The following is a 26,774-nucleotide window of genomic DNA, read 5'->3' on the forward strand; positions in this document are numbered from 1 at the left end:
GCCCAATTATGAATCCCTTAATAAAGACAATTAGATATTTTTTAAATGACTTTACTTCTTGAAGTCACTGAAAATTATGTTGCCTATGTTAAGATAAATGTGCTACAAATACGTAAAAGTCATACCTGAGAGTAAACATGATATGCACCCTATTTTTCACACTTTCACCCTATTTTTCACTACCTTTGTAGCCCACTGGGTGAAACTATGCAACATTAGGAAAAATAAAAGTCTATTGTAACTTAAATGAAACTGATGGAAAGTATGATAAAACATAGAATACCATTTCTCTATTGAGTTGTTAATATGATTTTTAGTACAGTTTAATAATACAGTTTAATTTTAGCTTCAAAGAACATTGTTTTTAATTTCAATTTTTTTCTGCTTATACTTTATAATAGATAATTACAAATGTAATCATTATTGGTCATTGGCCATTAATTTGTTTCAGCGTATGTACCTCAGTGGGCAGTAATTACTGCACAGCCTTCAATAAGATATCATTAACAAAATGAGAAGACCACAGAAAATATGTTAATTACTGTAAGTGCTCCATTGGTTCCTCCCTGGAATAAACAAGTCTAACAATTAAGATCACACTTACTTTTTGCCAGACTATATTATGCAGTGCAAAAAGAAGGGGAAAAAAGGCATTGCTACATAATTTGAAGAACAGATATTTGGGGGAGCTAGTATTATTTTCCCTTTAAATTCAAAGCAGCAAATCTAATGACCCAAAGAAAGCTGCTCTTCCACCAAGCAGCATAAAAGCTCGTTGTTAATAATAAAGGAAAAATTAATTGACTACTGTATCTTATTACAATGAGAAATATCACAAAATTATGTAAATGTTTTAATATTATTAAACTATTGTAGAGCAAGTTAAATTGATTTCCTATTAGTCCATGTATAAATAGACTGGAGGTTGCATTAAAGGCTCCAATTAAGAACTTACAATATCCCAAACTCCCTTAGTTCATATTTGGTTTTGGTGGCAAGTGTAGAGCTCCAAGTGATTCTTAGCGTGGTATTTGTAGTATGTTCTAACCTGAAAGCAGAATCAAAATATCTGTCCGTTCAGTTCTCTTTGGCTTTCAATCTTCATTCCTCCAGTTCATCCCTCAGAACTTTTTAAGCATGTTAGTCTTTCCTAAGCAATCTGTTCTGTGCCGCTTCAGATACACATATATACATATATATGTTTCCAATTGCTGTTCATTTAGGCCTTCCCTGCAGCCGGGTTTGCCATGCATCTCAGATCCAAACCCCACAGCTGTTCCTGCCTTTCTTTTATTGTCCTAAGCAAGGCACATCTCATTTCACCCTCATTCTTCCGCAGTACCAGGCCTTTCCAATCTCCCTTCCAACTGCTCCAGCTGTACGTTTTACAGCCCAGCTGTTAGGAGCCTATTACAGAGACCCTCCCTCCTCCTGACCTCAGGCAACTCCAACCCTTCATTGCTGATTTTCTAGTCTTTTTTGATGTTCTTTCAGGCCAGTTCAAGTCCTTCAAATCCCCCTTGACCTATAAGCCATGTCGAGTCTATTTGGACTTGATTGCAATCACTTCTAAAATTATAAGATCAAACTAGAGAAACAAAACTTCTCACACAGCATCAAAATCATTAATATTTATGCAGTATTAATTTTTCCTAAGTGTAGGATGTGTATCCTTTCATAAGATTTGCGAATACTATTGTCTGGAATAGTAACACCAATAATAACTGAAGTCAAAAGATGGCAGGCTAAATGGGTCACTGTGGTTCATGACAGAAGGCCTTCCCAAACTTTTTGGAGTACTTCCTCAGAAACGTAAACAGCTAGATGTGTTTCCCTTTGAATGATCTGAAGAGTATTTTAGCAACAGTGATGACTCAGAAGCTTTCAAAACTAAAAAACTTCCAAGTGCTTCAAAATACAACTAATATCTGTGCAAATATAAAATAATCTAATCTCTGGTCTCCTTCAGGACTTTTTCTTATGTTCCCAGAGAACCCAGGACTTCCTTCTATAAGAATACTTATTATTTTGAATTGCAGTTTTCTGTTTGCTTGATTGTCTCGCCCAGTGGACTATAAAGTCTTAAGGAAAGTGCACTAGATATCATACACAAAGTATGCTTGATAAATTAATTGAGCAAATGGTCTCAGTTAAGGGAAAAAAAAGAATTTTTTGAAGGTAAAAAGTAATTGTGAGGCAAGTTTAGACTTTAAGAATTTCTGGATACTTTAAAAAGAATACAGAATCATTTTTCACGTGATTTATTTGCTTGTTATTATTGTTTATTATTATATTTCTACCAAGTATATCTGCCTATCTACCAATTATATTTCTACCAAGTATATCTGCCTATTAGTTTTGAAAACTACTGCATTACTCTTTAAACTTTGACAGGGTCATTCTGAGTATTTAAAAAGTAGAGTATCCATCTGAAAAATTTCAGATTTTATACAACATAAATAAATTTATCTGTTCATAGACGTGCTGATATGTTACGGTGCACATATACCAACTAACAACCCATGTATCTAGTAACAAAGACTATATTTCTACTTTGTGGAAATAGCATTTCTATAGAACTAGATCTCAGGAAGATACAAGTTCTTACTTTCACTAAAAATTTATCTTACAATAGAAAAACAAGAATCTAGTTAATGACTTTTGTAATAAATTATTTCCATTTAACCCACATAAACAAACATGGCAACAAATCTAAATCTGATAAATCCACAACTTTTATATAAAGTTAAAGCAAAATATAATTTTAAATAATAGAAGGAAAGATAATACTTGTCATTGAGAAAAAAATCAATCTATATGATTTCAGAGTATATCCAGACATTGTATATTTTTTTAAATATTGTATTTTAAATGAGTGTATAATGATCATTAGCAACTTGTCAAAGTAATTGTCAAAATAGCAAGAAAAAGAAAGCTCACAGGATGCCTCAAACTTTTTACCTCTTTCAAAGTATTGTTAATGTTTAAAATTTAACTTAAAAATTAAGTTGGACTTTGGTTACTATTGGCCATGGGAATTCATAACTTGCAATGACAATAGTCAAGTAATTATATTTATCCTTATTTTCAAGAAATGCATGAAGTCAAACCTGAGGCATGATTCTGCCTCTCCATTCATTCCCCAGATTTGTACTCCTTTTACCTAATGTGACTTGTGGTCACCAATACCCAGAAATCATTTTCAACTCATCATCATAATATTTTTTAAGAATGAATTTAAATACCTTATTTTTTCACCTGAATTAGTTACAGAATTTTATGAAACACCCTTAGTTCTTCTTACTCTTTTCTATGGTCACAGTAAAGACCAAAGCTTCAGTAACTAAATTGGAGAGAGGCAGGAAATTGAAACTCCTTTTTAGTGTTAAGCATATAGAATAAAGTACTATTTCCCCAATAAAAACAACCATAATTACTTTTCTTGAATTCCCTATAGCACAAACCAGTCACTTAGTAGATGCTCAACAAGTACTTGATGACTGGTTCTTTAATTGACACTAAAATAAAAGGATCCTGGAAGTACAATTTTCAGCTTTCATCTTCAGACCCCATTACCCAAGAGAAAAATGTCATCAACTGGCACATTCATTGCTGGTAGGAATATAATGTCTGGCGGCAATTTAGCAAAGTGTCAAGTCTTTTTTTGTCGGTGTTGTTTAAAATACATACCCTTTGACCCAGCGATTCTACTTCTGGGAGTTTTTTAAAGACATTATCAGGTTAATATGCAAAGGTACAAGCATGTTAGACTATGGCCACCATTCATGAAAACTCGTGTGAACCAAAATGGTTAACAAGAAATTGACTCTAAAAAGTATGAAATTATAATACAATCAAACAATGATAATATAAATAACAAGACAAGAAGTTTGAGATGCACTCCTGGATAAACAGAAAATACCATGCAGCAGAACATGTAGAATGTGAGCCTGTTGACATACTTATTTGCCACGGCATAGAAGACAATGTACACATTGAACTTGCTTCCTCTCCAGTGTTTCTTAGTGTAAGCAGAAATGTTGGTTCACTATTTTATGGTCTGTAACTTACAAATATCACACTAGCCACCTCTCTTCCCGCTGACTGGAGGTTGATGGTCAGGAACCTTCAGTAGAAGGTTATTGATGGCTTTGCTCTGTGTGACCACATGGAGTGGAACATGAGGGAGCACTGCCTTCCTCTATCCCCCACTGCTGACAAGCCGCACCCCAGAGTAAGAAATAAACTGCTGTGTTCAGCCACTGATATTTTAGAGCTCTCTGTTTCAGCAGTTGTGAAATCCTAATATTATTCATGGAAAGAATTTAAAAACTACATATATCAAAATGTTAACAGTAATATTGATTAATTTCTATATCATATATTTCTCTTGCTTTAACACCTATTTTGTAAAAATAATTTTTTTAAGAAAAGAAAATATTTGATAGTAAAAAACTCAGAAATGGGATTTTCGACCTCTAAAGCTCTGATTTCTAAATATAGAAAGATGCGTGCCTATCTTTCATTACTATAATAGGTTTATATGTAATATAAGGGAAGTATAGAATTTCACTAATGCCTCCTAAATTATGTGATGTTCTGGTGTGATCACATTCTTCAGAAAATAACTTAAGCATAAAATATAATTAGTTGCTTTTTAGGGACATTTTTCTTTGGTTAATGTCCTTAAGAAAAGCCACAAATTATCCTCTTAACTGTTGCTAATATGGAGCGAGCTCTACTACAAATCCATTTTCACCCCTCAAGCCCTGAACAAAGTAAATGCCACCCCACACCATCTTTCCAACATCTCTACACTTGACTGGATCATCTTGACTAAAACATGTCAGACTGGCAACTTTGGCTCTTAGAGTAACTTTAACTCCGTTTTCAAGCCCTCTGACATACCAGTCAAAACTCTGTTAATATGATTTACAGTTAAATTAAACATAAAAACATCATTAAAATAATGATAAAAGGTTAAGGCCTGGAGCTACAAATGCAGAGAGGAGAAGGCCATGCTGTGCTCTGGAGCTCAGTGAACCTTGCTCAGCCAGTTCATCCTGGGCTGGGGGGTTCAGAGTGTCTTCTGTCAGGGGTAACTCAGCAAGAGCCAAACAACATCCATTTTAGTACTTCAGAGCATTTATAGTCTGGACATAAAAACATGCTAAAACTTGTACTGATTAGTAAAAAGCAAAACAAATCCCTGTACTTTTGTCTGCTTCATACTTCACCTTTGCACAAGACTTTTATACTGTACTCATCTTTATACCCATTTTACAGATGAGGAAAGTGCATCTTAGTTCAGGTCAGTGTCACAAGTTTATAGAGAACAAAGATGTAACCCTTTCACCTCCACCACCATAGTCCATCTCAGACAGCCTTTTCCACTGTTTGCCTTCTCTTTCTTCCACTAAATCCTTCCTAGTGAAATAAATCACACAAATCTAAGTTCTTGTCCATGTAGATGCTCCTGAGAACTTCTCCCATCCTCCTTCCCCCCATCTATAACAGGTTAGTGTACAGATTGACTTTAATTGTCTGTTTCTCTTCAAAGATTTTCCTACATTTACTGGGCTGGATTCTTTTCATTCAAAATCTTTCATCCTATAGATTTGTCTGTAAGCCACAATATCATCTTTAACCAGACTGTAAAAAACATGTGCCTTATCCAGCCTGGTTTCCCCAGATTGTAACATGTTAGGCTCATTATAAGTTCTCAAACATAAATTTATGAATGAATGACAGAATCTACACTATTTTTAAAGATCTATGAAATGAAATGAAATTCACAATTTCTGAATGACTCATTGCAGTAGATTTCAACTTTCCTGGTTCTGTTAATAAAGTCATTTCAGTATCTCCTTACCTCAAGAGCATCTTTCTTATGCCAGTTTTGCCTAGACAGCAATTAAAGGCTTTTAACTGAAGCCCATAATTGTCGCAAAGCTGAGACTAAAAATATTTTCCTTTATAAAATGTCCCAAGTCACTTTTTCCTGGGTGTAGGTGTACAACTTACTAAAGATACTTCAGTCATTCATTATTTCTAAAATTATTTACCAAACATTCACTAATTTGTAGGAACATGGTTTTAAATGATGTATCTAATCCAGTGTCTGCAAATAAATCAGAGATTAGTTAAGAAGAAAGACAAACTGCAACAGAAAATTACAACCCTAATGTGGTAGAGAAATGCAGAGAAAATTAAGGGGGCACTCAGATGTGCTGAGTAGAAGTGAGAACATCAAGGTAGGCTTCCTGGAGGAGGTAACTCTTGATCTGAACCTTAATAATGAGCTTGTGTTAGGTAGACAAAAAAGGGGCTGAAGTTCCAAGTACAGAAGAGATGACATGCAAAGCTGCAGAGATGAAGGGGGGGGGGAGTATGTGCAGAGAATAATAGGATCATTACAAATGGAACGTAAAATTATGAAAACAGAAAGTCTTAAAAGAGGAGCTAGGTAAGGGAGGAAATGAGGGAGCAGGCAAGGGATCACTGTACCCCATATTAGAGTTTAGTCTGTACCTCAAAGAATTATTATTATGTTCACAAAAATCTATTTTTTACCCCAACCAAGACTTATCATTTAAAAAGTATATACTGCCTAGCCTATTAGGATTTGATTATTTTATACCTGATATTAAAATACTTTTCTTAAATAATCTTGGTAGGGAACGTGGATCCCATCATTTAGATCTTAAGTCCTAGGTTTTCTTTCTAAGAAGAAATAAGGTACTTTTTAGATCCTTTCTAAGAGAAACTACTGTTAGATCCTTTCTAAGGGAAACTACTGTAGCTAAAGGATTATTTCCTTGATCTTGTTGGTCCTGTTGGTGTTCTGTCACTCAGCCCTCGCTTTCTCTCTCACTCTCACTGTCGTTGTTTCTCTTTTTTTCTTTATCAACAATTTTGCCTTTGATGCCATTTTCACAAAGAGGCATAGCAATCACCTCCTGAAATTGTCTCCTAAGCCAACAACACAGAACAGGTCAGAATACAGCTCTCTGCCGACCATCTTTATGCATCCGGCCCACTCTTTTTCACTTGTCATGTTGGGACTAATAAAACACATCTGGGACCTCAGGCTGCCCTGACTCTTGAAAGAGTAGGGCATAAACCAAATTTTGGGATCCTCTGTTGATAATAATCCATTCAATATAGCACCTGGAGTGGTTTTTTATTAGAGTAAGTGCTGTGCTAAGCGCAGTGATGCAGTTTGATGGAGCTGCCCTTGGAATGTAAGAAAGAACAGGGGACATGCTCCTCAGAGTGTGTTCCTGAATTAAAAGCCAACGGTGTAAGGGTTCGCTGGAGAACCCAGACAGGGAGAGATGCTTGCTCCACGGCTGTTGGTGACACTAAGCGTATCATAAGTCTATTCTAGTTAGCTATTTACTTCCAGGTGCAACTCAAAGTGAAGTGGGCGGGGGGGGGAATATATATATGCACAAAACTTTCTATTATGTTTGGTCTTGGCTAACTTAGAAAAGACTTTCAAGCCTTCAGTGGTGAGGTGCCCCTTCAGTAGTGAAAATGAAGTTTTACTGCTACTGGGTTCAAAATATAAGACCCGTGCAATTGGAAGCTGTGTGCTTTGCAAATCCCACTTTTCCATAGTTTATGCTTTGGAGTTCTAATACAAAATCTTTCCTTTTCTGTTTGAAAATATATAGTATTATTGGGGGGAAGTTCTGAAATATTCATTTTTATTCCTTTATTTGCAATTATTATTAAAAATAAGTATCTAAATAGAGCCTTCTTATCATTTTTACATGAAATTCATAGTTCTACTACTTACTTTCTCAGAGTGAGGGAAAACCCAAGAGTATTTTAATCTAAACTGGAGAATTGTTTGATGACAAATACTAAATCCTAGGTTCAGATGATATAATCCGATCATGCTTTATTTGTAAATAAGAAGTATTCCAATAGTCACTTTTTTCGTAGTCCCTTTAGTAACTTAAGGCTGAAACTTCCATTTAAAAAAAAAAAAAAACATTGATTTTATTATTTCTTCTGCATGTGTTAAAGAGAGTATTTTGCAAAAATAATTATAAACAACTTGGTTATTCTGGCTATCACCCAATAATACAAATGACTTTTTTTCCAAAAAGTATCAACATGTACATTAAATCATTCATCACATAAAATAGAATTCTGTTTTACAAGCATAGATTGACTCATACTTCCCTATCATAGTCAAGATCTTGTTTTGAAAGTTCTTAGTTACATGCACTTCTGCTGACCTTTTTTCATCAAAAGGTATCAAAATAGCTGTGAATTGACCTTTTAATAGTGATATCATCAACTACTGATACAAACAATAATATATATTTATAATAAAAGGAAACCTAAAGAGCATAACTTTGCAAACATAAAAAAAGTTCAGATGTTTTTCTAAGAACTAAACCTCAACTAAAAATTATTAAAAGAATTAAATGCTTCAGATACCTTTGCATCACCTAGACAACATAGTTCAATTTCTCCTGATGCAGTCTGACATGGTGTAACTTCTAAAACTTAATCCAAGTCAAATCCGATTTTAATTGATTAAAATAAATGGATATGTTCAAAGATCAAAAAAAGCACACAATATCTGTGTTATAGTTTCTATCCTTATTTCCACTTAATGAAGATAAATGTTTATGATATGACAAAATGATACATTTGTCTGCACTATTTGAGAACTTCCATGATTTGTAGAAAAGTTCTGTTTTTAATTAAAGTGTATTACACAACATTGGAATTTTTCTTCTTTATTATGCCAAGGAAGCATATGGAAATTTGAACTCTAAGATGTTACTGATTTATTCTGATGTTAGAGCATTTTGCTCCCATGTAAACATATCCTGTGACACGAATATGAATAGCTTTGTGCCCTAGAAAAGTCCATTATTATAGGTAACATATGGTTTTGACACCTAAACTATGAGGAATATGAGAAAACCCAGTTTGCCAAGCAAGTTATTGTAAACATTTTGTGCACCCCTAAGTTACAGACAGAGATAATTACTAAATCTTTTTTTCTCTTCCTTTTTTTATTCCCTTCTTTTTCTCTTCATTTTTCTCTTCCTCATATTGCATTTATTTTTCAGCAGTTGAGTTGAACTTTCCCTGCAAGATTTGTAGACAAATACCAAATATTGGAGGCCTGCAGCCCCCCAACTCTGAGGACACAGATGTCAAAATCAAGGTAAATGGCAAACAAGCTAATGGAATGTTCCACACCAATGCTTGTGTTCAGAATATATCCTTTCTTAATTCCATCTTTCATATCATAGAAACATCCACTTTCACAAATGACATTGTGAAATAGATTGTATATTTTATTTTATATATTAAAGAACTCTGAAAGTGAGCTACAAAATATTGATTTTTATAACTTTTCAGAAGCATTTGGATTCTCCTGAATTATAAAATGCTGAATAGGGAATTTCCAAATAATAAATTTAGACTTAACCCTAATTTCATATTAAAAACACGATTAGGGAGCCTGGGTGGCTCAGTGGGTTAAAGCCTCTGCTTTCTGCTCAAGTCATGATTTTAGGGTCCTGGGATCAAGCCACGCATCGCATCGGGCTCTCTCCTGAGCAGGGAGCTTGCTTCCTTCTCTCTCTCTGCCTGCCTCTCTGCCTACTTGTGATCTCTATCTTCAAATAAATAAATAAAATCTTAAAAAAAAACTTTAAAAAAATAAAAACATGATTAAAGAGAATAGAATATTGATTTCAACACTATGTGAGGTTTTGTTGTTTTTTTTTTTCCTAAAAGGAGGGTAACTTATGCACCCATTAACTCATTGATTTCAATGTTTCCCAAACATTCCTGATTCATAAGAATCACCTTAAGGACTTTTTGAAATATGGATTCTAGAAAACAGTGGTTCAGATGGACATTAAATCTGAAAGTTTTGGAACAACAGATTAAGATCTACAATGGAGACAAGGGACTGGATTGATATGTGTCACACACTTTTTTCTAGTTTTAATGTTCTATGATCTATGAATTGACCAAAAAACTGCAGATTCATTTTTTTGATACAGAAACATTTAGATGTAGATATAAACACTGGCATAGACATATATATCCTAGTAGAGTATTTTTGGTGACAGGTACAAAGATAGATACATATATAGATATAGTTGACCCTTAAACATACAGTTTTGAATGGTATAGGTCCACTTAAAGGTGGATTTTTTTTCCAACAAATATATTGTGAAATTTCTTGGAGATTTCTGCCAATTTGAAAAAGAAATCACAGACACACCCCATAGACAAGAAACATTAAATGTAAGGTTTCTAATACTGTATTATGAGCATGACTGTAACACTATATGTCATAAAAATCTTATAATGATCCATTCATTACTGTATAGGCTAAGCTACCACGAAGCAATTGTATTAATTACACTAAGCTACCATAAAGCAAACATATTGCTGCTTCTTCATGATCAATGTGTGAATCATTCATTATACCTACACATAATTATAATTTTTTTTCACATTATCTTTTCATTTTTGAGGTCTAGTGTTAATATAATAATGTATATCATATCTACAGTATTTTGTATCACATCTGTATATGATGCATGCATACTGATGATATGATGTATATCATATCATCATTATTTTGTACAATATTGATGTAGATACTGACATGATTCATCTTGAAAACAGATAATGTAAAAAGTCGTCATTTGTAAACTGTTATAATGCAAAGTGTTGCACTATCAATAAAATACAATACCATACATTTATGTACTGTAAATGTATTTCGTCTTCCTTATGATTTTCTTAATAGCATATCTTACTTAACACTTAGTTTATTGTAAATGTATAATATATGTAACATACAAAATACATGTTAATTGATTGTTTATATAATTGGCATGGTTTCCAGTCAATAGGATGCTATTAATAGTTAAGTTTCTGGGAAGTCAAATGTTACATGCAGGTTTTCAACTGCACAGGGTCAGCACACTTAACCAGCATGTTGTTCATGGGATAACTGTAAATGAATTGATAGATCTAAATAAATGTCATAACAGATAACCCTTTTAATCAAACTAACTCCATGAAGTTATCAGCTGGAGCTCTCTGTCCTTTTCTAACAGACATGTATCTAAAATGTAGTGGTGGGGAGAACAAATGCAAATTAACCACTGAAACTATTCTCTACATGTATTATAGTAATTGTATACCTACTCAACAGTCTTTTTGCCTACAGATATAGAGACAGATTGCATGTGTATTTATATAGATTTTTATTTGCTGCATGTCTAAAGTTAATTACAAGGCAACTTTGGATTTAGCAAAATTAATTTTTTTAAAAGCACAATTTGCAACTTTGACCTGTGTTGTTCAGAAAATCCTAGAGAAATAAAATTAGAGAACCAGTAGACCTAAATATTAATTACAGACAATGTTCTGTGTTTCTAAAATTATCCAACTCCTAAAGCCTGTGAGCATCAGCCTCCTAAATGTTGTCTAAATAAATGGTTCTCAAATTTTAATGTGTATACAAGTCACCTGTAAATCTTACTAAACTGAAAATTGATTTAGTATATGGATGATGGGACCCAAGAACATTCATTTCTAACCTATTATCAGATTATGCTAAAACATAATAATAATCCATGAGACAACCTTCCCTTAGCAAAGCCTTACACAACAGCAGCAAAGGTAAAAAAAAAAAAAAAAAAATCAAGATATATCTCCTGATCTAAAGCTTTTTTCTTTTTTTTTTTTTTTTTTTAAGATTTTATTCATTTACTTGAAAGAGAGAGAGAGCATGCATGAGCAGGTGGAGGAGCAGAGGAAAAGGGAGAAGCAGACTCACCACTGAGCACAGGGCCTGACATGGGGCTGGATCCAGCTCCCTGAGATCATGACCTGAGCCAAAGGCAGATGTTTAACTGCCTGAGTCACCTAGGAACCCCTGACCCAAAATATTTCATGCTCTTTAGGAGAAAGATGTCACTGAAGGAAATTTATCTTGATAGCATGTGTAACACCTATCCCTCTGTAAGAAGACAATGAGTAGAACTAAAAATTTTCATTTCTTTTAGAAAATTAAAAAAGGAATCCAGATAGAGGTGCTTTTTGTTGTTCATTAGTTTGTTTATTTGTTTGGTTTGCCTTTCCTATATTCAACTCTACCAATCAGTAGTTTTCTCACTTTATTTTTTTTAAGATTTTATTTATTTATTTGATAGACGGATCACAAGTGGGCAGAGAAGCAGGCAGAGAGAGAGGGAGGAAGCAGGCTCCCTGCCGAGCAGAGAGCCCCATGCGGGGCTCAATCCCAGGACCCAGAGACCATGACCTGAGCCGAAGGCAGAGGCTTTAACCCACTGAACTACCCAGGTGCCCCCTTTTCTCACTTTATAGAGTTATCATTAACAACAGGAATACATGTTTATTGTATGGCCACTGCATACAAGTCATTAGGACCTATAGGAATGCAAAGAAAGTTATACTTAATATTATAATTTCACTTTACAATTTATTATTGTACTCCAAATAATTCCAATAGATTATTTGAAAAACATACAATAAAATAAGGAACAAAATTAAACAAAATTTATGTACCAAACAAAATTAATGTAGAAAAAGTTGTGAAGTGAAACAAGGTAGAGAACAAAGATGAGGCCAGTAATAAGAACCACTATTAATGGAATTCATACAGTAAGCTCTAATGTTAATCTATAAGTGGACCTATATTTGGATAAGAGGCTGACCTTTCCAGCAGCCACAGCCAAGAAGAAAATATAATCAGACACAAAGTTTATAGGCAGTTTACTAAAGCTTTCTGTGGAACTGATATCTGACAAAAATTTGTTTGCCCCGCCTTCATTAAGAAGACTCCATTAGGAGTGCCTGAGCAGTTCAGTCGGGTAAGTTGTGAGGATGTATTTATATAGATTTTTAGTTACTACATGTCTAAAGCTAATTACAAGGCAACTTTGGATTTAAGATTTACAGGTGACTTGTTTACAGCTGTCATGATCTCAGGGTCCTGGGATCGAGCGCCAGGCTGGCTTTCTTGCTCAGCAGGGAGTCTGCTTCTACCTCTCTCCTTGCCCCTCCACACCACTAATGCTCTGTCCCTCTCTGTCTCAAATAAATAAATAAAATCTTTTTTGTTTTGTTTTAAAGAAGAAGACTCCATAATACCGTTTGAAAGAGACTATGTCTTCAACAATTTTTCTTCAGTGAACACTACTAAATACACTACCATATATAAAGAGGAATCATGCCTATAAAAGCTTGTAAGCTGGGAAAATAAAACTTAACACACGAACAAAAAGTAATGTAAAATAAAATAATAATCAGTGCTTTTATTTATTAGAATCCATTAAGATACAATTGTGCATATTTGCAACAATTTTAATCACTGACTATGAGTGGTACATATAATTTGCAATAAAGTTTTAGTGGGATGTTGAAGAATGTGTAAAAATTTTTAACTGAGGGCACCTGGGTGGCTCAGTGGGTTAAACCTCTGCCTTCAGCGCAGGTCGAGATCCCAGGGTCCTGGGATCGAGCCCCACATCGGGCTCTCTGCTTGGTGGGGAGCCCGCTTCCTCCCTCCTCTCTCTCTGCCTGCCTCTCTGCCTACTTGTGATCTCTCTCTCTGTCAAATAAATAAATTAAACCTTAAAACAAAATTTTTTTTAACTGAAATGTTTCCAGATTGCATAATGGGAGTGAAATTACTCAAAAATATATAGACACTGATAAATTGAAACATAGCAAATTTTCTCCAAGAAAGAAATAAATTCTCCTTCCAACTCTCTGCCCCTTAGGTATTCCTAGGCTCTCTCTTCCCCTCAAATGGCCAAACGTATCAATAGAATTGTCTATTATTGTCCCCATTACCTCATTTCCCCCTCACTGCTCAACCATTTCAAATCTGGTTTCCATACATGTCATCAAACAGAAATTGCATTCATAAGATTTTCCATTCTCAATTTTCTTTTTTTTTTTTTAAGATTTTTTATTTATTTATTTGACAGAGAGAGATCACAAGTAGGCAGAGAGGCAGGCAGAGAGAGGAGAGGAGGAAGCAGGCTCCCTGCTGAGCAAAGAGCCTGATGCGGGACTCAATCCCACGACCCTGAGCCGAAGGCAGTGGCTTAACCCACTGAGCCACCCAGGCGCCCCTCCATTCTCAATTTTCTAATTGTAGAATATCACTTTGAAAGTTTCTTATCTCCTATTTGAATGAGAAGGAAAATGTCCCTGGAGCAAAAAAAAAAAAAAAAAGACAAATCAGAACTATAAAGAGAAACTAGTGAAAATATTGACTCCTAGATGGAAAAAAAAAGTACTATATATGTTTACATGCTAAAATCCTATGATCCTATTATTACTAAAATACAGAGTAGGCACAGAGTAGCTTAACAAAAGACAAAGTCACAGAAAGCTTATGAAATGTAAAATTCACATGACAACATAATTGCATATTAATAAAAGTTAGTGTATTATATATTAACTTTTAAAAAATGCCTAAACAAAATCATTATTTAATAAAAGCATAAATAAACATTTTATTTATTTTTATCTACGTTTATGCAAAGGGAGTTCATTCTTTTTCTTTGATTATTTAATCACATTTTATTTCTCTCCTGTGTGTCAAATTCACTTTAAAAAAACTATTTTTCCTGTCCGAAGAAAAACATGTATGGACATGCACCCTCATTTTTACTGTTACAGCAATCCTCCAAGCCCCCAAAACTCAAAGCTAAATATCCTGAAAAAAATACAATTATTTATAAAAAATTTTATTTTCAGGGTGTCTGGGTGGCTCAGTTGGTTAAGCTTCTGACTCTTGATTTTAGCTCCTGTCATGGTCTCAGGGTTCTGAGATTGAGCCCCACTTTGGGCTCTGTGCTTGGGTATGGAGACTGCTTAAGATTCTCTCTCTCCTCTTCTGCACCCCCATCCCTGCTCACCTGTATGCATGCTATCTCTATCTCCAAAATTAAGAAAAAAACTATTAAAACAATTTTGTTTTCATATACTTATAATGCCCAGAATCACGTATTAAGTAAATGCCAAGTCAGAACTTCTTAAGTTTAAGACCTAAATCTGCTCTGGGAAATAACACAAATAAGACTTGGTTTCCCTCTTCAAGGTACAGAAGGAGAGAAAACTCTAAGAACTATCAGAGGAGAATGAAGAGGTGAATGTAGGGACAGTTCAAAACCACCTGCCAGCATATCAAGAAGTCAGAGCTAAATTCAGGTAATTGGGCTAAGCAGTGTTTCTCTACAGGGCAGTGTTGGCACTTGGGATCAGAAAATTTTTTGTTGCTGGGGGCTGCCTTGTGCATTAGAGAATGTGTGACAACATCTCTAAACTCTACCCACTAGACGCCAGTAGTAATCTCTCCACTCCCTAGTTGTGACAAAAATGTCTCCAGGCATTGCCAAACATTACTCAGAGGGAAATTTGACCTCAATTAAGTATTACTGGCTTAGGGTCATACTGGGAGTGGGAAGTATTCTAAAATGGTAAACCAAATCTGGGCATAATTTGGAAAATTATATAGTCCAAGTTGTGAGAGTAATAATGAGAATGAAGAATAAAGAGTAGACTTCATTTATTAAATCATTCAAGGACAAAGAAACATTCATATCAAGCATAGTTAGATTCTTTGTATAAAAGATCTAATATATATCTCACAAAAAGCCTTTCAAGTCTCAGAGATTTAGGAGTTACAGCTGTTGTTGATTTTATAACTTCCAGCATTCACAATGGCCAACAATGGTAAACAATGACAAAAACCTCCCATCAAAAACAGAAAAAGCCCAGGACCAGATGGCTACCCAGGTGAATTCTTTTTTTTTTTTTTCTTAGATTTTATTTATTTGAGAGAGAGCACAAGCAGGGGGAAGAAGAAGGGCAGAGGGAGACAAAGAAGCAGACTCCCCATGGAGCAGTAGAGCCCAACACAGGGCTTGATCCTGAGGTCAGAACCTGAGCCAAAGTCAGATGCTTAACAAGTGGAGCAACCTAGGCGCCCCTCCAGGTGAATTACAGCAAACATTTAAAGGAGAATTCATCCCAATCCTTCCTAAACTCTTCCAAAAAGTTAAAGAGGAGAGAATACTTTTAAACTCATTTAACAGGACCAACGTTACTCCCCCACAAAAGCCAGGTAAGGACACACAACAACAAAAATTACAGGTCAATATCTCTGATTAACCTAGATGTAAAAATGCTAAACAAAATACTAACAAACTAAATTCAGTAGTGCATAAAAAGAGATCATTCACCATGATCAAATGGGATTTATCCTTGGGGTGCAAAGATGGTTGAACATGGGCAAATAAACAAATGTGACACATCACATTAACAAAATGAAGAATAAAGTCATATGATCATCTCAATCAATGCAAAAAAAAAAAGTGTTTGACAAAATTCAACATTCTGTTATGATAAAAACTCTCAACAAATTGGGTGTAGAACTCTCATCCCTTTTAGCCAACACAATACTGCAAGTACTAGACAGAGCAATTAGATTAAAAAAAAAAGAAATATGGCATCCAAATAGGAAAGGAAGAAATAAAGTTGTCTCTATTTACCAATAATATGATTTACATATAAGAAACCCTAACTACTCTATCAGAACTAACAAATTCAGTAAAATTTCAGGACATACAATCAGCATACAAAAATCAGTTGTTTTTCTATACATTAAAAATGAACTATTCAGAAAGGAAATTAAGAAAATAATTCATTTACAATAACATTAAAAGGAATAAAATATTTAGGAATAAATTTAACCAAGGAGGTAAAAGATCCAAACACTGAAAATTATAAGACATGAAAGAAAATGAAGACAGAAAGAAATAGAAAGCTATCACATGTCCTTAGATTGAAAGAATTAATATTAAAAATCTCCATACTAACTCAAATTTATCTACAAAGTCAATCCAATTCCTATCAAAATTCCAAGTGGCATTTTTTATAAAAACAGTAAAAAAAAAATCTTAAAATTCATAGGGAACCACAAAAGATGCTGACTAGCCGAGCGATCTTAAGAAAGAAAAACAAGGCTGGAGGCATCATACTTCCTGATTTCAAACTAGATTACAGAACTATAGTAACTGAAAGAGTGTGGTACTGGCATAAAAATAGACACATAAATAAATAGAATAGAATTGAGAGTCCAGAAACATGCCCACACGTGCACTGTAAATTAATCTATCACAGGGTTCAAAGAATTCACAGTATGGAAAGGACTGTCTGTTCAATAAATGATGTTGGGAAAACTGACTATCCACATGCAAAAGAGTCAAATTTGGCCCTTAAATTATACCATATATAAAAATCAGATAAAAATGGATTAAAGACTTAAATGTGAGACCTGAAACTATAAAACTCCTATAAGAGAACATAGGAAAAAACCTCCTTGACATTTGTCTTGGCAAGGTTTATTTTAGAATATGACACCAAAAGCACAGACTACAAAAGCAAAATAAATGAGACTTTATCAAACTAAAAATTTTCTGCCCAACAAAGGAAACAATCAACAGAATGTAAAGGTCACCTATGGAATAGGAGAAAATATTTGCAAATCATATGTCTGATAAGGGGTTAATATCCAAAACAAATAACGATCTTCAAAAACTCACTAACAAAAAATGAATAAATGATCTAATTTTTAAAGGGACAAATAAACTAAAAAAGACATTTTCCCAAAGTAGACACACAAACATCCAACAGGTAGTAATAGGTTGTGATAGGATCATACTTTTTCTTTTTTCTTTTTTTTTTTTTTTAATTTTTATTTACTTGTTTGACAGAAAGAGAAGGAACACAAGTAGCAGGCAGAGGGAGAGGGAGAAGCAGTCCTCTTGTTGAGCAGGGAGCAAGATGCAGGCTGATCCCAGGACCCCAGGATCATGACCCAAGCTGAAGGCAGCCGCTTAACAACTGAGCCATCCAGATGCCCCATTTTTTTTCTTTTTTTCTCTGATATGATATTGATAGATCTCTAAGAGTACTTTAAAATACACAAAAAATTAAAACATAGTTTTCTATTTCTTTTTAATATCTCCACACACTGATGCCACAGTCAAATTCCCCAAGTGTGATAGATCTTACTAGTGCTCCTTCCTTACCTGGTCTTGCAGGAGAATTAAGCTTCCTTGCCCCATTAAGTTTGTCCTAACAACGTGGCTTGATTCAGCAAATGAAATGTGAGTGGAACTGAGAGGTCACTTTTTTTTTAAATATATTATTTATTTATTTGACAGAGAGAGACAAAGCAAGAGAGGGAACGCAAGCAGGGGGAGTGGGAGAGGGAGAATCAGGTTTCCCACTGAGCAGAAAGCTCAAAGCGGGGCTCAACCCCAGGACCCTAGGATCATGACCTGAGCCAAAGGCAGACGCTTAACAACTGAGCCACCCAGGCACACCTATAATTGGAGCCCTCTAATTGGAGCCATATAAAAGCAGGTGATGATTCTCCCTGATTATAATGGCAAACCTTGAAGGCTCATGTTGAAATGGAGATATAAGATAATAGAGAATCCATCAGCCCAAGCCCCTGGGCACATCTCAACCCCAGCAATGGGCACTGGTAGGCAGAGGTACAAATATTTTGTGTTAAACTGTTGAGATTTAGAGGTTGTCCGTTACTATAGCATAACCTAATCTATCCTAAGAACAGTAGATCATTCTTGTGTTGTATCATGACACCAAAAAATTTCCAAAAGCCCAGCCAAAAGCTTATGCCTCTTACCATAGTCAAATACATATAACTAGAAAATTTCGTATGTTAGGCTAAAATTATATATTAGTTATTCTAAACAAAGAAATTTCAGATATATCAAAAATCCTGAGGATCACAAAAGCATTAAAGGTCTTGTTAAACTCGCAAAATAATACATTTAGATGTTAATAGTCCTAATTTCCTTACTGTCCATAAAATCAAGTGACATAAGACCCAGCTTCTAAGGAATTGATTATAAAGGCAATCAATGTGTTTAATTTAGAATGAAATCTCACAAGTCTGTAGATGTTAGTAGAGTCTTGTCTTCCATTTGTTACCAACACTAGGAATTAATAGCTGGGAATTGAGTTGTTCAGCAATAAAAATAAGACATGAGCAGTGGTTAGAGAAGCCTAAAGGCATCTTAAGGGAGATAATGATCAAGTATTTTTCAAATCAGTAGACTACTAAGAATTAAAAACCAGGTGAAAATTAAAATCTTTTAATATTGACGCCATTTTAATGTGGCACAGCAATTTTCTTGACATGTCGTAGTTACCATTAGGTTGTGGTTTGCAAATGATTGTCTTGGCTTATAACTGAGACCAGATTCAAGATTATTCCTAAAATAATGTCACCCTCAATTCCCTCCCTATCTGCATTCTTTAATACAAAAGAGGAGGGTAGGATGGGGTGCCAGAAACGATATCCAATCCACAGGCTGCAATATCAATGCAATTGCCTGTGCATAGTATCATCCTTATGTCAATGGAACACAAGGGCAATCATAATTAGAATAGAGTCCTGCATAGTTTCAAGAATAAAATCTTTAAGCTACTTTGTTGGATGTTTTCATGTTTAAAATGTCACTATCATAAACATTCTGGAGAGTTTTCATTTCCTTTGAGCCTCTTTTATTTTTTTATAAAATTAATTATATACTGTGCCATTATTTGTTGTTTTCTAGTCTGGGACTGTAAAAGTCAGAGGCTATGTTTACATTTGTATTAATGTTTATAATACCCCATGGTGCCTAACACATAGTCTGTACTCAAAAAACACTGAATGGGTTTAATTAGATTTTTTTATCTTCAACATGGTCATTCTTCCTAGTTATCTTTACCCAGACTTCAGATCCTCTTCTGTCATTGTACAGCATATAATGTCTCTTGAAGAGAGCATAAGAAGATAAAAGGTAGAAGAAGGATTAAATTCTGTTTTCTTTATAAAGGTCTTTATTCTTATTTATTGACAGGAATTGAGATGGTTGAAATGAATAACATGCAAAATACACCTAATAAATTAGAAAATGAGGACCAGGGAGAGGATAAAAAATAAATATTATAACCAAAAACATTATATGGTTCCTATGTCAAAATATCCTATTTAACTCTGAGCTTTGTGAGAGTCAATGTAGAAAAGAAACTCGTAAAGGTGTATAGTTCCTATTAACTGAAAGTAAAAAGCATATGCATTCCTCACAGAAGAAAATTCTAATACTTAGACTCTAAATTCTGTGGGATTTAATCTGAAACCCCTGAGAAATAGACCAAATGTTGCTGCTTCTTGTGATCTCTTCCAATAAAAGCTAGAGGCAGGAAGAGGAATTCCACCAGCTCTAATTTAATACAAATGGATCTTATTGCCATTCTGTCTTCAAACTAGATCCAATGATAATACCTGAGTTATCCACAGAAGTTGAAGGAGAACAAACCCTTGAACTAATGTCTCAAAAAAAAAAAAAAAAAATTTTCACTTCTCACATTCAACTTCAGATGAAGGTACCACCTGGGAGAGATCACAGGCTTTGGAACCAAGGAGATCCAGATTTGACAATGTTTCAGTTTGAATTTGGAATAAATTTGACCAACTTATTTCACTTCCTTGAGCCTCGGGCTACTTAGCAGAAATACACAAGTGGGGAATAAAAATATGACACATGCTTTGGTAAAGGCATAACTTGCTCCAGAAAAATAAGGAGAGACTTTGGATTCTGGATGAGCAGACAAAACTATTACAGTTGTTATGAGGCCTGAGAAGGTTATCCAAGATGCTTTTTCCTTGGAAGGCCCATGACCAACTCATGGAAGAGACTCAAAGCCAGATCTTCTCTCAGGGAACAACTGGCATTCACCTTCAGTAATTAGACAAGTATTCAAGTGAGATCTCATATTTTCACACTGTAGGATTGTCTAATATCAACCTGGGAATTATACAATCAGACTCTTCCTGTTGTCCAAAGAGAAAAACCTTAGTACTGCTTCCAAGGATTAGATGATTCTGAAATGCTTAGCTTTTCCATGAGCATGCCAGGGTTAGTTAGCTGCAAATGTATGCCCAGATCACGGAACACATGAACTGGATATATAAAAATATTTAGTATTCACTACCCTAATATCAGGAGCTTGTCTTTGTCAGATAATGAGTTTCACTTATCCTAGTTAATGTTAAGCTAATCTCGCTGGCAATAAATTCTATACTTACTCACTTCATGGAGCCATCAAACCAGGTTATTGGACTGTGGAAGAATATCTTTTTCATTGTATAGGAGGTATGAAGTTAGCTCATATAAAATATTTGCATATATATTAAGCAAAAGTAAAACAAAATATTATTACATTTTCTATGGCCTGATATTATTATCTGATCATTAGGTCATGCAATCACATTTCTTCCAGACATGAGAAGTGTGAATCACAACAACTAAGTGATATCACTGATTTCATGCAAAACTATTTTAATAAAACAATATTTCTTATAACCAACTCTAAATTATATCATTTCTCCATTGATACAGAGGATTTTCCTAAAAGACCTCACAACTGTTCTTCTATTGAAATATGACTGAGTTCAATGTGTTTGATAATACTGTTTCAGAATAAATCCAACATCATGAGAAATGCAAGTAAGGGACAAACAGCCACATTTTTTACATGTTTATATTAGCTTTTTACTTATTTATTTATATTTGTTTTCCTGGTTGGCCTTCTATGCATGTTTTGATCTGAAATTAATCTCATTTTTAACCCTTTTGCTCTATTACCACCACACCACCCACCCCACCCCACCTCCAGAAAAAAAAATACCTTAAGTGTAGTAAACGATCCAAATATCCCAAGGGAAATTTTTGCCACTTTAATCCATGTACAGGAAAAATGTATGTCATCTGCTGGTGGCTCAGCAGCCTGTGAACAATGTGTTAGTGAGCTCAGTCCTGTTGCTAGTAGCAAAAATAATCATGCTCCGTATTTACGTAATACCTTTCTTCTGTGGAGCTTGCAGGGTATTATGTGTCTTGCATCACTAATCTTCATAACATCCCCTATTTATGGGAATCTATTGAAGTAAGAACCATATTTTAACCTGAAAGATCATGAAGTGGGCAAAATTGATAAGGAAAGATGCTAAACAGAGCTGATCTTGTTAAGGGCATATGGAAATGTTGTGGGGCCAGACTCTCATTCCCCGTCACACTATATGCACCATTTTCCATAAACGAATCTTTTTTTTCCCATCTAGACAGAGAGCCATGACTGAAAGCTGAAAAGAAGAAAGATTCAGTGACTAAGCAGCAGAGTGGAACCTCAGGGCCTCTGCGTTTTCTTTTTAATTCTGTTCCTAATTTGTGATGTGACCCCAAGAAACCTTTTGCCCTCTTTAAGCCTCAATTGTTTTACTTACAAAATAGTATCGTGAAAGCATGTTGCTCTGTGTCCTGGCTCTGGCTTCCAACACTCTATCTTTTGTAGTGTCCTTTAATTAATTTGTTCATCTATTCAACAAATATATATTGAGCATCTTCCATGTTTAAGACACTGGGGCAGTTGCTTTGGGACTCTAAAAGAAATTAAGACATTACCTAGAGCTTAAAAAATAGAAGCAGGAGCTCTTACATGTATAAAACTAACTACATAATAAACTACTCTATGTTAAGTGTCGTTGAATGATGTAAATAATACACTAAACAAGTTCTGGAAATTTGTTTCTGGCAGGCTGTGTTAGCAGAAAGATCACTGAACAAGGAATAAAACCTCATCTGTAGATCAGCCACCTAGCTCTCTGTAAAATGGATAAAACAGCAGCTTGTAACCTCACAAGCTTGCTGTGATAGTTAAGATAAAATACTATAGAAAAAAAATACCTTGAAAATGTAAAGGGTTTTGTTTTTTGCTTTTGTTTGGGTTTGGTTTTGGTTTTGGTTTTATTGTAAGTAAAGAAATCAGAAAATCCTTCAGGTAAGCGCCATTCAAAATTATCTTTAGATAATGAAGAATATCTCAGTAGATATATTAATATTCTGAACAGTATAATCTAAGGCCTAGAGCAGGAAACATAGTAAGAGAACTAAAAAAATGAAAAGACCAATTCATAATGAGGGGAGCAAATACTTTTAGAAAATAAAGGATGATTGAAGAACTTAAGGAGATAGGAAACAAGGAAATGATGATGACGGGACTTTTTAGTTTAAGATATCCAGTAGTTTAAAATGTTGTAAAGGAGAATGGAGGTTGATTCATGCTGAAATGAACTGAAGATTCAACGCAACAGAATTGAAGTGATTCAGGAAAATTTTAGTCCATTTTTGTATGAGTCAAGCATAAAGACAGAGATGAGAATGCAGGGTGGAAAAGAAAATTCCCAACCCTGTGTAAAACTCTTCATAGTAGTGAGAAATATGGGGAGGAAAGCCAATCAATAGTAAAAATGAAGCAGATGAAAGACTGAGAGAAGTTAGGTCACAATGAATTGTAAGAGATAATAGAAAAGACTGAAAACATACAAAACTCTGTAGTTTGTTTATAGTGTTTTGTTTAGGAGTCTCCTAAAATCACATTCTTCAGCAACTAGCTCCAAACTCCTCCTTAATCTACAAACATTAAAGTTCAATATCCAAGCCATGATTACATGGCATTCTCCATATCCCAGACTCAGGACAGCACAGGTAGTGCCATACCCTGGTCTGTGATCAATGACTTCCCTGGAAGGAAACCTTCCCAATATTTCCTTTCTCCTCCCCCACTTCCCACAACACACACTCATATATCCACTTTCTTTTTTTAAGTTAACTCTACACCTAACGTGGGGCTTGAACTCACAACTCAGAGATCAAGAATCACATGCTCTACCAACTGACTCATCCAGGCATGCACCACATATCCACTTTGAGTAAGTCAAAAATAGCTCAAATTCTGGGAAAAATAAGGATTTCTACCCCTCAAGGTCAGAATCATCTGCAAATTATTAGACCACTCTCTACCATGGTGTTGAGTACATGTACACAATGTTAAAGTTAGTGTTTGACCATTTATCCATGTTGCATGAATATATAATAGCAATCAGTAAATTTATAAATTTGAGGTAAATTTAGAGTTGCAAGATTATCTCATTTCCATGTTATGAAATATTCTTTCCATTTATTGTCAGATTTCAAAATCATTGTCTCCTAATACAGATCACCATGAATTCTGTTCTTGGGTCCAAATTGATGAAAACTAGTATCATACATGAGATCTTACAATGAATAAAACATTCAAAATATTTTTTTTTTAAAACCACATGATTAACTAATGAGCTAGGAATGAGATGCTTCCTTTTAGATTATTCCTCATTTTGTTTTTTCACCTTTGACCTAGTTTTTCTTTCTTCTTTTGATAACTGGTTTGCCTTTGATCAACAAGAGTGAATGTTCAATGATCAGAATACAAGTCTTACTTCAAGGATCAGAACAGTTTATTGATGGTCAGTCTTATGAGTGATTCACTATTAACTGGTACATTTAGCTAGACTATGTGGTATAAATATATCTTGTATACATTTTTTTTTCTTATGAGGAGAAAAAATTACTTGAAAATATGCATTTAGCTATGAGTAGACCTCCTATAGACTATCAAAATATACATGCAGTGGTGATCATTATGTCCACTATATATGTTCAGACTTCATGTTTCAGGTATTTGTATGATTTAATTTCTAAGCTAAGGCAATGTCTTACTCTCAAAAGCATTCCCACATAAAATAATATCTTTATTAATGTGGTTTATTTTTTCTAAAATTTTTACCTTTCTCCTGAAACACCAAACTGATATGATTTTCTCATTAGTTATATTAATTTCTCATGCTAAATTTTCTTATAGTTGGCTCTGAAATAATCACTAAATAAAAAGAAAAGTTCTTAACAAGCTAATATCTATTTAAAAACTTATTTAGGGATAACATAGCCCCCTTAAAACAACTCCAAAGAAACAGATACAATATCCCCTCCATATTGGGCAAATAATTTAATCTCTACATGTCAATGCACAGTTTAAAAATACCCTACATGTGGTGTAGCCACTCTGAAAAACAGCATGGAAGTTCCTCAAAAAGTTGAAAATAGAGCTACCCTATGACCCAGCCATTGCACTACTGGGTATTCAGCCTAAAGATACAAATATAGTGATCCAAAGGGGCACCTGAATGTTTATTGTAGCAATGTCCACAATAGCCAAACTATGGAAAGAACCTGACATCCATCAACAGATGAATGGATAAAGAAGATGGAATACTATGCAGTCGTCAAAAGAAATTAAATCTTGCCGTTTGCAATGACGTGGATGGAACTAGAGGGTATTATGCTGACCGAAATAAGTCAATCAGAGAAAGACAATCATATGATCTCCCTGATATGAGGAAGTTGAGAGGCAAAATGGGGGGTTTGGGAGGTAGGGAAGGAAAAAATGAAACAAGATGGGGTATGGAGGGAGAAAAAACATAAGAGACTCTTAATCTAACAAAACAAATTGAGGGTTGCCAGGGGAAGAGGGTAGGGATAGGGTGGTTGGGCTGAGGACATTGGGAAGTAATGTGCTTTGGTGAGTGCTGTGAAGTGTGTAAACCTGGCGATTCCAGACCTGTACCCCTGGGGTTAATAATACTTTATATGTTAATTTAAAAAAATACCTTTAATTCATTTGATCCTCACAGATCCCAGTAAATTGGGTTTGCAAATATTTTTATTATCTCTATTCTCAGATGAAGAAACTGAGGCTTGGTTAAATACGTTACTTGCTCAAGATTATATAAATAATAAGTATCAGAGGCTAGAATTCATGTCTTCAAAAAGCACCATTTTGATCCAAAATGATCCAAAATGAACTAAGGAGAGAACCTTAATAATTTGCCAGTTCAAAAAACATTTGATTGCAGTGCAATAAAATATTAAAAGGAAATAAAAGGTATAGAATTAGAAAGGAAGAAAAGGTGTCATTTACACACAAAATGATTATCTACAGGGGCACCTGGGTGGCTCAGTGGGTTAAGGCCTCTGCTTTCGGCTCAGGTCATGATCTCAGGGTCCTGGATCAAGCCCTGCATCAGGCTGCCTGCTCGGCGGGAAGCCTGCTTCCCCCTGTCTCTCTGCCTGCCTCTCTGCCTATTTGTGATCTCTGTCTGACTTGTGATCTCTGTCTGTGAAATAAATAAATAAAATCTTTAAAAAAAAGAAATGATTGTCTACATAGAAAATATAAGTAAATTTATAGATAAGCTATTGAAAGAAATTAGTTTTTCAGAGAAGCTGAATAAGACAGTATTCCTATAAACAATCAAAAACCTTTTAAAAATATATAAAACATATTGAAATATTATTTAAAAATCATATTCACAACGAAAATTTAAAATATCTGAAAATAGAGTAACAAAAATATACAAGAACTGAATATGAAAATTATAACTTCATTAAGGCCATAAAAAGAAGACTCACAAATAAGATTTTTCTCTACTCCAAGAATTATCATTTTAATTGGAAAACCCTGAAATACATATGTTCATGACCTTATTAAAAACAAAAAAAAAAATTAAAATGTTATATAATGTAATCAAGGAAGATTTTATCCTTTTGACATTTTTTGCCTAATATTTCCCCAGTTTGAATAATGACACTACCAAAATAAATGGATAAATAAATAAATGCTGAAATGTTAATATCATTTTAAAATTGCAGGTAGGAGTGTCTGGGTGGCTCAGTAGGTTAAGCCTCTGACTCTTGATTTCGCCTGAGGTC

General features: G+C 34.5%; 1 long non-coding RNA gene across 3 annotated transcripts in view; it reads right to left on the bottom strand.

Annotated features, from left to right (window-relative positions):
- LOC132012149 (uncharacterized) overlaps positions 1-26,774 on the bottom strand; it is a 248,871-nt gene that overhangs the window by 172,419 nt on the left and 49,678 nt on the right. The gene's annotated exons all lie outside the window — the stretch shown is intronic.

Source organism: Mustela nigripes, chromosome 2 (assembly GCF_022355385.1).
Source record: "Mustela nigripes isolate SB6536 chromosome 2, MUSNIG.SB6536, whole genome shotgun sequence".
NCBI lineage: Eukaryota > Metazoa > Chordata > Mammalia > Carnivora > Mustelidae > Mustela > Mustela nigripes.